We start from the raw sequence: 12,621 nt of genomic DNA, 5'->3' as shown, positions 1-12,621 counted from the left end.
CGTTTTAGTCATGTGATTATATGTTATATTATTCTTGTTAATGTATGACTTTGGGAATGATATTTGTAAATCTATCATTTTAGTAACTGTTTTACATTTGGTTTATTTATGATTCAACCTTCATGTTTTTGTTTATTGCAGTTTAGTCCTAAATATTATTTATGGGTTATTTTCTATTTCTTGTGCCTTAAATGTTTAATATTTGTAATTTGGGTTATAGTTTATTTGTAATTATTGTTTTAGTCCTTTTAGTTGTTGTTTTTACTATTTAACCCTTTAAGATCACATTTTTACTATTTCAGTCCTTTAAATATATGTTTTTGCTATTTTAATCCCTTAAATGTCTGTTTTTACTATTTTGGACCTTTAAATTTTTGTTGTTGATTTTTGGTCCTTTAAGTTTCTGTATTTATTTTTGGCCCTTTAACTTTATGTATTTACTGTTTAGCCCTTTTAATTTCTAATTAATTTTATTTTAGTCTTGTAAATACTTGTATTTAGTGATTTCATTTGGTTTGTAATGTTTACTTATTTTTATTTAGTCATTTATGTATGAATGTATTTTACATATTTTATGGTTATATGTATTATGTAAATAATGTTTTTGGTTCCATTTAATGTAAACACGTTATTTTGCATTTTTAATTACATTTATTTCTATTGCATTTGATCCATGGATGAAATATTTGACTCGTTTCAAGAACATGTATGCGTAGAATTAGCATGGAAAGCATCACTTGATCAAAGTGGTGCAATCCGATACGTCATTTTAACGACACGGAAACTTGAAATGAAATCGAGTTTTTTACTAACTAATGTGTTTTTATCCAAACGATGCAATGTACGTTTCCAAACATCTATTTATTTAATTTATGCAAATGTCGATAACCAATTTATATTCGATTCTTTTTTAATCAACAAGGACGGAATATTCTTTAACAATGAAAAATAGTTGAAATAGCTTTCCCGACAGAGGATTGTAATTCAAGATTTTTTATCGAGTTAGAGGATTTTATCTAATTAATTAGTTAGAAGCAAATTAATTATATTTCAACAAATGGATCATATTTTAATTTTATATTCCATTTATAATTTCCACCATTTCGACAACGTGTAAGCAACACAGTACCAATTTTGGGTGCTATGAGGGTGCTAATCCTTCCCCACGCGTAATCGACTCCTGAACATATTTTAATCGAATCTTTGTGAACGCAAACCAGTTTTTTGTCTTTAAAATAATTTTTCTTAAAAATTATTTTTAAAAGACTTTTTTAGGTATTCGAACTACCTAGCCTAAAGGTCGATGACGACTCCTATCCATTTTCATCCAAATTAAATCCAAAACCCCAAATTTTTCCAAATTAAAGTCATAACTGTTTTTTAAAATAATATTTAATTATTTTTTTAAAAAAAATGGTTATGACACTTGGATTTTAACATTGGGTCCCCCTTCGGCCTAGAGCCTTCAGTTTTATCTTTTCCGATGAACCAACCTTTGAGTTGCCTCATGCTCGAATAGGAGAGAGGCAAACACACCATGGATAGCTTGTTTTCATGGTTGTAAAACTCACATTTTCTTAGATTATAGAACTTCTAATCTTTTCATGTCATCATATTATTTGATGAATTCTGAATCATTTAGCATTCCATTCAGTGTGCTTTAGAATTTCTTTAGTATGTTGTGTCTAGACGTTTCTCTGCCCGGCGACGAAAAGTGCAAATAGTAAACCTAAGTGTAACTAGTCTCGAAAAAGTAAGTGTTTATCTTCTTTGAATCAAATAAAATACTAAATTGTAGAGTCGTCACCAATCTTTTAATGTGGTGAGATTGGTCATCAAAATGTTATATTATTCTAATAAAATTCCTGAGAATAATATTAAAATAATACAACAAAGGGTCTGCTTACCAGAAAAATGAGTTCGGGAGTTAATTACGTATAGGGATGGATTAACACCCCCATAACGCCCAAAATTGGTACCAGTGTTTATTAATTAATTTGTCTTTGCAATAAATTAACAAATTTGTATTTAATTTTAATTTACACATGACTAAAATAAGTAACTACTTAATAGTATTTAATATAAATATTAATAATTCTAATATAAATACTAATAGTGTAATTAATAATTAATGATTAAAATATAAAATACTAAAATTAATTAACATAATTTAAAATATTATTAAAACTGTATACTAATAATGTAATTTACCCTAAATTATTATATAAGTTATAATATAAATTATTAAAAATATTAATGACTAAATATGATATTTATCCTAAAATATATATATATATATATATATATATATATATATATATATATGCAACAATGACCAAAACATAAGTAAATAAACTTCAAAGACTAAATTAAAATGCTGAATCTCCCTTTAGCTGATCAAACAAGTCATCAATACGCGGGAGGGGATACTTATTCTTAATGGTTACTTTATTGAGTTGTCGATAGTCAATGCAGAGACGTATTGACCCATCCTTCTTCTTAACAAATAACACTGGAGCTCCCAAGGCGACACACTTGGTCGAATAAATCCCTTCTCTAGCAACTCTTGGAATTGATTCTTTAACTCTTGCACTTCTTTCGGAGGCATTCGATAAGGTGTCATTGCAATTGGAGCGGTTCCAGGCATTACTTCAATTTAAAATTCTATCTCTCTATCTGGAGGTAATCCTGGCAACTTAGCAAGGAAAACATCAGGGAATTCCTAAACTATTGGAATCTCATCTAATCATTTCTCTTTAGCTCTTGTATCTATCACATTTGCAAGAAAACCTTGACATCCTTGTAGCAATAGCTTCTTAGCATACATTAGTGATATTACATTTGCTAAAGGATTAAACATTTCACTGATCACACTTATTTCTATTCCTCTTGGACTCTTCAGAGTTAACTTTTTCGATCTGTAATTAACATCCCCATAGTAACAGAATAACCAATCCATTCCCAGAATCACTTCAAACTCGTCAAAGGGTAATTCCATCAGATTAACAGGGAATTCAATTCCCTGAATCTTTATAGGACACCCCTTACAGACTTTGTTCACCCGAGCACTATGCCCTAAAGGATTAATTACTATAATCTCATTACTGCTTTCAGCAGGCCTATCTTCTCCCGTTTCACTTCGGGAGCTATTATGTTCGGACATCTAATAAAAATAAACACATTGTTCTATTAGCAAAACAACATACTCATACTACACCATATCAGAAGTTCTCACTATATGTTGGCATGTATTCCATTTAAAGACTCTATAAACTCTGGTTTATGCCAAGAATCGGCTAAACCATAGCTCTGATACCATTAAATGTAACACCCTCAACTCATACCCGACCCGAATACGAGTCCAGGATGTCACATTGACTATAAAAAACAATATTCTTAAAAAACGATAAAACAATTGGACTTATATTATTAAAATACAATAATATACATATGTTAATACAAGTTTATCAAAATACTCAGAGCATACACAACTTGACCCTTTGATTACACGCCAACATTCATTTACATAACAAAATGACCTACTGATTAAGTTGCCTCTCATCTGATAGTTGCATGAGTAATGTTGTCCAACTGTTTAACCTGTCTAATCTACTTTCTCGGATCCTACGTGTGAAACACTCACACGCTAAGTCATCGACTTAGTGAGGCAATATAATAATAACAACAAGGAAATGTAATGAAAATGCCATAATAAGATGGAATGAGATGAAATTGAATACATAACAATGCAGTTTATATCACCATGTTCCTTACCTATAAGCATATTACATTAACATTCATGAATTCGTATTAATAAGTTTATTGGCCCATGATACCATACTGAGAACCTAAGGTATGTGAGTACTGGGAGGTTGTGCGCTATGGTGTCACCACAGCTCGTATAAATGCACCGAAATGCCACGTAGAATTACACCGAAGTGTCGCGTAGAATTGCACCGTAGTGCCATATAAGATGTCCCTAAGGACCACATAGAAAATTACTTAAGAATCATATACATATGCCAAAGATCAAGTATGTGTCTCAAAAGACCTCACACATATTCCAAAGGATACATATATGTCCCGAAGGACCGCGTAGATCCTCTACTCTTGGCATACCAACTATACCTATAGTTCTTATCTACATAACATGTGTTTTTCCCAATTTACATAGTATATCACATAGACATATCATTTCCTTACCTTCATCATATGGCTCATATAACTTTGCATACATATTCATTTAAAACATGTTACACAATGCACATAGTATGAATCCATAGCATGATTCACAATATGAAATGAATCATGCATCAATGTATTGAATCTAGACTTCTCACAAGTCTAGAACTGAATATATCACTATAATCATGTTATGCATATGCACCCACCTATATTTCTTTGCTTTTCCTCGATCGATCTTACTGGGCAATTATTCTGGAACTTGTTTAGGTTCTGTATCTACATAGTAATTCATTGATACTTATCAATATACTAATTAATATATCCTAAACTATCATTTCTTAGGCTAAAATAAAAGTTATTTTTATCTTTTAATGAAGGTATGCATCGATGCACTACACCATGTATCGATGCATCCCTTGACAGGTGCATCGATGCACTATCTATGCATCGGTACATAAATTCCATTTGATGTTTGTATTTTAAGGGGGTGCATCGATGCACTACTTGTGCATCGATACACCGATGGCATTCGATGTTTTTATTTTAAAGAAGTGCATCGATGCACTTCATGTGCATCGATACGCACCTTGAACAATTTCTGGGATTTTACCCTTGATGCATCGGTACACATTGAATGTGCATCGATGCACATAGCCCAGAAATGTTATTTTAGCACGAAAAACTCTTCATAATCTTCTCAACACTTTATATTTCCCTCTTTTTATATCCTTAACTTGCATACACTTACTTAAACTAATTATTATCTATTCAATATCTTTAAAACTTAGAAATCCAATCCTCCATATATAATTTAAGAATCTCACTCAAATTCCAACATGTTCTAAATCTAATTCTGACACTTCATATCCTTTAATTCCACTAATGACAAGTCAAATTTAGTCTTAAAATCTAATTAATACCTTTCTGTCAAGATTTCACTTATTCACCTCCTTTCTTTAATCCTTTCTAACTCCATCATCTTTTGATTTTAAGATAACCTAAGCTTTACTTAAGCTTAGTTATAATCTAATGATCAATAAGCAACCTTAAATTCATCAAGAATTTGATCAACAAGAAAACTCACCTTTAGCTTGGCTTCATGGTGGAAAAGAAGAGAAATTTGGAAACTTTGGTCTTCCCCACTAACTTCCACGTGGGTATAAAATATCATCAACTAATATTTAATTGTTTCTCGTGTTAAAAAAGACTTATTTACCCCTTTAGTTCCACCTTCTTTCCTAATTTATCCTACACAAAACATTTCCATCAATTCTTTGAACTTTTCAATTTATCCAATTTGGTCACTGAATTTTTAAATCTCACAATTTAATCACTAACTTGGTTTGGAGGATGTTACACTGTCATTTCTCAACCATTACTATAATCTATGTGGTTTGCATACCCATTACCAATATAAAAATCCATTTCCTTATCATAAATTTCTTATGTTTATACACATATTTCCCATATAGAAATTCATACACTTAGTATAAATCTCTTAATAGTTTGCACACAAAGTGCCCAATACAGAAATTCATACACTTAGTATGAATCTCTTAACAGTTTGCACACAAAGTGCCCAGTACAGAAATTCATACACTTAGTATGAATTTCTTAACTTGTTGCACACGAAGTGCCCAATACAGAAATTCATACACTTAGTATGAATTTATTAACTTGTTGCACACGAAGTGCCCAATACGAAAATTCATACACTTACTATGAATTTCTTAACTTTTTGCACACGAAGTGCCCAATACGTAAATTCATACGCTTACTATGAGTTTCTTAACTTTTTGCACACGAAGTACCCAATACGGAAATTCATACACTTAGTATGAATTTATTAACTTTTTGCACACGAAGTGCCCAATACAGAAATTCATACACTTAGTATGAATTTCTTAACTTTTTGCACACGAAGTGCCCAATACGAAAATTCATACACTTAGTATGAATTTCTTAACTTTTTGCACACTTAGTGTCATTTGGTAATCACCATTTATATATACATCAACAATTTCTACAACTATGACTATTATAGCATGTATGTACATAATTAAATGTACTCACATGGCTCGCCTTGCTTAGATATCCTTAAAGGGAAGATGATTTTTCCAAGACTTGGCCTTTGCCTTTTGCTTTACTCGACTCGGGGGGCTTGATTACGTTCTATTCCATATTCATTAAATACATGTATAATATCAATTGTTAGTATTTCCTAACAATTATACTTAAACATAAATCAAAACTACTTATTATTAACCTTTCTACAACAATAACATCCTATTTTAAAATTTCTGGCTCTTCAGTATCGATACCCCTACCCTGGTATCGATACTACCATACTATGGTACTGATACCCTACTATGATATCTATACCATTTTTGCATTCTGATTTGAAATGGTATCGATACCTTCCCTTTAGTATCGATACTCCCCCTTCGGTATCGATACTAATTAAATCAGTATCGATACTACGCAACTGATTCATCACATTTTAGCCTATAGTATCGGTACTGTTCTATCATTACCAATACCCGTGCCCAGATTTTCCAGTTTTCAACCCGAGACATACCTAAATTTGGCCAATTTTCCTCACATTTACCCCTAACAATACTAGGTAACTCTTCTTTGCTTAACCATACTAACTTTCCTTCATTTAAATACTTAAAACATCTAGTATCCCTCAATAGCATTTGATTCTAAGAATCACACCAAAATTTCTAACTTGGTTTTACACTCATCCAATGTTTCTAATCTTTCATTTACCTCTTTGACAAGTCAATTCTAGCAATAAACCTCAATAAACACTCATATATTAACATATCATTATAAAACCCATTTTCTAAAATCTCATTTATTTCTCTTATTTCATTGTTTTGATCTCATCTAAACCTTCCTTAAGCTTCCATTACACCCAAGGCTTCAATAACCCACAAAAAAACGAAGAAATAAACTAGTAAATTGAAAACTCACCTTTGAGCTATGGAGGAGCTTTGCTACGGGGGGAAGAGGAAGAAAAGAAGGAAGACTTTTGTGTAACCAAAATGCCTTCTTAGTAATTCATTGTCACAATTTAGTCTAAACCATTAATTCTAATCATTATCATCTTTTATCATTTAATCGAATAAATCCACCTATTTTTAAATTCTTTCAATAAAGTCATTAACTCAATTTTTGGGGCATTACATAAAATATTTAGTATCATAACACAAGAATAAATGTTTTCACCTTACTTTAGCTATCAATAGACTAAATGAAACTTTGAAAAGGTTCATTCTTTGATCTAGGATTGTAAATAAGATGAGATAGATCGTAAGTTACTTGAGTTCGATTAGGATTAAAATTCAATGAACAGTTGATTCGAATGAATTCAATTAGAGCTCGAGTTTAACTCGAATTCTTAATGAGTCTAATGAGCTACTTGATACATAATCTGAAAAAACTCATGAAAAAAAAATATGTTAAATTTTTACTTTTTAAATTAAATTATTAATAATATTAACATTTATACTATACTTTTTAAAAAATAGTATAAGATATTCATGTACTTAAGGTTCAGGTTTGAGCTAAGAATATTTTGAATTTAATTTTTTTAGTTTGAATAAAGCTTCAATTTTTAATTTCGAGTTGAAATCGAGTTTAACAATCTTAAATTCATGAGATTCCAAGTCGAGTCAAGCTAAATTCAACAATATTCAAACTTATCTCATTTACAGTCCTACTTTGGTCTTCTCCTTGTCCTTAAAAGTGTTAATTTTCAATCCGTATTTTGAAGCTTAGAAACATAAAATAAGGAATAAGAGCATAAATCAATACCTAAAGTGCTCAAGCAGTGGTAGATGAAGTGATTACAACAAATTATATTAAAATAAGAGTAAACTACATAAATGGAAGTTCGTTTTCAATAAGGGTAAACTACACCATTCATCACTGAACTTTACGCTCTCTCTTATTTCACTCATTATACTTTTGATTTTTTTAATTTACTCATTGAACTTTTGAATTGCTCCTATTTTGGTAACTGAAAATTATTTATTATTATTATTCTATGACATGGTATTTTTATGTATTATTAAATATAAAAATAATTTAAAATAAATAATAAAATAATATTTTATTATAATATTAAATTTAAAATAATCATCGTTCCTTCTCGTCATCATCGACACCATCTAGGTTTAATTTTGTATTTAAATTATTTTTATACCAAAACATGAACAATTCAAAAGTTCAGTGAGTAAATAAAAAATTAAAAATATAATGAGTGAAATATGAGAGAAACTAAAATTTAGTGATGAATGGTTTAGTTTATCCTTTTAATAAAATCTCTCATATGTACACATTATTGTTATTTTTCAGCTTAATAAGATAATCATTTTAACCCATTTCAACGCCCTAAAATATTGCACAATTATTGTTATTTTTCAGCTTAATAAGATAATCATTTTAACCCATTTCAACGTCCTAAAATATTTTCCTCGCCTAAAATTGACTAATAACTCTAAAAATTAAATTTCCATTTCTTTTTTGTTGTGACTGAAATTTTTTCTCACCAGTCTCAAGCTGGACTACTTTTGTTTCCTTGACTTGAATTATTTCTTCCCCCTCACATAATCATATATGCTTCTTTCTTTATTCTTAAATACGATCCATTGTATTGATATTTAAAATTATCTTAGAGCAATGGATTTTGCTACTTCAACTATGTGTTTATTGTTTCTGCTTTTGCTTCCTCTCTCCGCCGTTGCTCAGACCAATAATGAAAGGGTAGAAGTGGGAGCATCTCTTACTGCAACTAAGAACGCCTCTCCATGGCTTTCTCCTTCTCGGGATTTCGCATTTGGGTTTCATCAACATCAAAATGTCGACATTTTCTCGGTTTCGATAAGATACCTGGTAAAACTAAAACCCTTGTTTGTAACGCATTCGAGAATGGCAGCCCTGTTCTTGTGCCGGTGGGGTCGGTGATCGAATTAACTGGTGAAAATGGATTGGTGTTACGTAATCCTAGAGACCAACAACTATGGAAATCGGATATAACCATGGGTGAAGTTGGGTATGCTGTTATGAATGATACATGCAATTTCGCGATTCGAAATCGTAATTCAAACTTCTTGTGGCAAAGCTTCGACCTACCTATTGTTTTATTTTTTTTAGGGTAAACTATGCATTTAGTATTTAAACTTTTAGTTTTGGTCCATTTTGGTATCTAAAAAAAAACTTAATATATATATATATATAAAGAAAAAAAGACGAAAGAGAAAATAATAAAAAAACATAAAAATGCATTTATAGAGGTTGAATAAATGAGCGCAAGACTTTTTGGGAAGTCTACTAAACCCACAATGACTTTGGTTTCTTATTTTGGTTACCGTATGAGCACAATGTATTTAATATTTACATTGAAATATTCCTTTGAATTGAATCTCAATTATTTTTCTTTCAATAGGAATTACAATGGCCGTTTTGGTACTTTTCTTTTCTAGATATTGCATTAATGTAAGAAAATGCATAATTTAAGTATTTTTATACTATTTAACCCGCATAAATCAAATGAAATGATAATACTTTGTCATAAAGGGTATACTATATAGAGTTGATTGTAAATAAAAAGTTCATATCTGTTATATACTTGATGCTAAAGTAATATAATTATTACTATCGATGAATAAAATAATGACTCGGTTGTAAATTTACTTATAATATAATGACTTATGATAAAATTTACCCTAATTAATAGCTGTAGCTGTGGAGGTTACAATTGAGGCAAATCGCGTTTTTCATCCTCCATTTCCTTGGAAATTTATTTCCTTACAAATCAGTCTTCTCCTGTCTTCGTTTTTAAGATAAATCAGAAGCTAAAGCTAAAGCTAAACCAAAACCCAAAGCCTGCCATTTTGACTATCATAGTTTTTCTCTGGTATTGTTTCTGGGTTTCAGCGATCATGGCGTCGCAAGAACACTTGGAGAAGATGAAGCTCCGCCAGGGCTATCAAAATCTCTGGCACACCGATCTCATGCACACCATCCAACAGGACACTCCTTGTGATTCATCTTTCCCACTTTTTTCTTTTTTTTTACGTTTGATTGATTATTTTATTAATTTATTTTTTGCAGATTGCTGCTTGGCTCTTTGGTGGTAAGTAATTCCGAATCTTTCTATTTTTGGTGTTGTAGATCTGATTCTGACTCTCCTGAGTTCTGTTCTTTTGATTTCTTTTGTTGTGTTTAGTTAGCTGCAATAAGGTTTCTTTAGTTAGTAATGGTTTAGGGCTTAAACGTTGGTGACTGGAGAGTTGACTCTGCCTGATTTTCGTGTTTGTAATATGTCTTTCTTACAATGTCTTATCTCGCTACTAGGATTCTGATTTCTTTGATCTATGACGGCAGTAATGCACTTTCACCATGGAAATTGAAAATGCACACCTCTGGCTTGGACCTTCACCTCTTTTTATCCTGTTTACTTAGTAATTGACAGGGATGGACTTTTATCCTGTTTATCCTGGCTTTGGTTTCAAATTATCATATATTTTAGATTTTTTTTCTTTGTATTTTCTATTGATAAACTGTTTTTGCCCCTAGAATTTTATAAGCTTGCCACTCCTACAATTTTAGAAGTTCATCATCTACTCCCTAGCATAAAATCATGTGTCCATCACTGATAATTGATGTGCAGTGTTGGGCATATTTTGATGAATTTTCTACTTCCCTCGATGTTTTAGAACCATCTAACTTCTAATCATAAATTTCTGTTCAACAATACATTGTTGTTTTTCTTTTACTGCAGTGGACCATGTGTATCCTACATGCTCCGGAAACGAGCGCTTTATAACGACATGTCAAGGTAATTGCTGTAATTGATCCCTCTTTGATTACAAGTCGACGATGTGATGATATCTTGGCTTAAGCATCCCGTTTTGTTTTTGTTGTAGGTATACATGTTGCGCTGGTTATATGCCATGCAGTGGTAGGTGTGGAGAACGTAAATGTCCTGAGGTTTTCCTCTGCACCGAGGTAGGAAGTTTGTCTTTATGCTCTCTATGGCTTTTTTTGTTGCTTCAATTGCAAGTTTGATTCTCAATTGCATGTGTTCTCATTTCCAGGTTTTCCTCTGCTTTGGAAACTCGGTGGCTTCGACCTGATTTCTGTTGCAAGATGAATTCAACATTCAACAACAAAATGTGACAATTGCATTATTGTAATTTATCCCTATCTCCATCTAATGTATCTTAATTACATTTGCACTTGCTGGCCATTGATTAAGCATATTACTACTTGATGTTTAGGGTTTCATGTTTTGTCTGCAACAAATTGCCTGCATATTTTCCATAGTTGCACTTATTGTTGGAAGTGATGAGATTCAAGATGCTGCACAGTTACTGAACTGTTTGGCCGATATGGTCTATTGCACGTAAAGTATTTTGTTCCATTCAGCACTTTCTATCCCTAGCTAATTTTGCCTACATACAATACACTGACGATTTGGTTTTATTGTCCTTTGCAGGGTCTGTGCATGTATGCAGGTAAGAAGAGTTTCAAAACATGCAAATTGGCATTTGTGTTATCCTTATTTTGAACCATTTCTTAATATTTGTTTGATTACAGACGCAACATAAGATCGAAATGGACAAACGAGATGGCAAGTTTGGTCCGCAACCAATGGCAGTGCCCCCTGTTCAGCAGATGTCTCGCCTTGATCAAGCAGTTGCAGCTGGCTATCCACCAGCAGCATATGGACAGCCTTATCAACAGCCTCAAGGTTACCCGCCATCCGGATATCCTCCTGCTCAGTACCCTCCAACTGGTTATCCAGCACCTGGTTATTGAGTCATGGATGGAAATTCAAGGTGATCTTTCTGGTTTAAAATTTGGTTTGAATCGCCTGAGCCTGGGTTACTGAGTCATGGATGGAAATTCAAGTTTGCATGTTGCTGGGGCTTATATATATTGTGTGTGTGTGTGAATTGATTCACATTGCTGATTTTGAACAGCTAAAGGTTTTAAGCGTTGTGACTACAGCTTGTTTATTGTCGGTAACTTTTATTTACTTCATGTTTCAAAACGCAAGTGTTAATGTTTATTCATTAAATATATCTTCAAATTCTTGGTATGTAAACCAATATTGTTAAAATTTCAAGTCGCCTGCTATGGTAGTTTCTCAATATATACTACACATTCGGTTACCCCATGTTATTGAAGTTATAGTTGGGTTAGACATTTCACTAGGATCGGAAGGATTACGACTCAATTCAATTGGATCAGATTTTTGTTGTTGAATACTTGGGTTCGGGCTTTTTTTTAATGGTGTGGTAAAAAAAATCCGGTCCAACATAATATTATGGATATACTCTTATATATATATATTTAAGGATAAATTTAAGGATAAGTGTAATAATAATTTTTTATATTATTTTTATAATTAGATTCTTA

General features: G+C 31.7%; 1 pseudogene; it reads left to right on the top strand.

The window, feature by feature from the left end:
- Nucleotides 1-10,136: 10,136 nt before the first annotated feature.
- LOC120120822 lies at nt 10,137-12,154 on the top strand (annotated as a pseudogene).
- The last annotated feature ends 467 nt before the right edge of the window (nt 12,155-12,621 follow it).

This window comes from Hibiscus syriacus, unplaced genomic scaffold (assembly GCF_006381635.1).
Source record: "Hibiscus syriacus cultivar Baekdansim isolate YM2019G1 unplaced genomic scaffold, ASM638163v2 tig00110348_pilon, whole genome shotgun sequence".
Taxonomy (NCBI): Eukaryota; Viridiplantae; Streptophyta; class Magnoliopsida; order Malvales; family Malvaceae; genus Hibiscus; species Hibiscus syriacus.
Note: the sequence above shows the minus strand (reverse complement) of the source record. Positions and strands in the feature narration are given on the sequence as shown.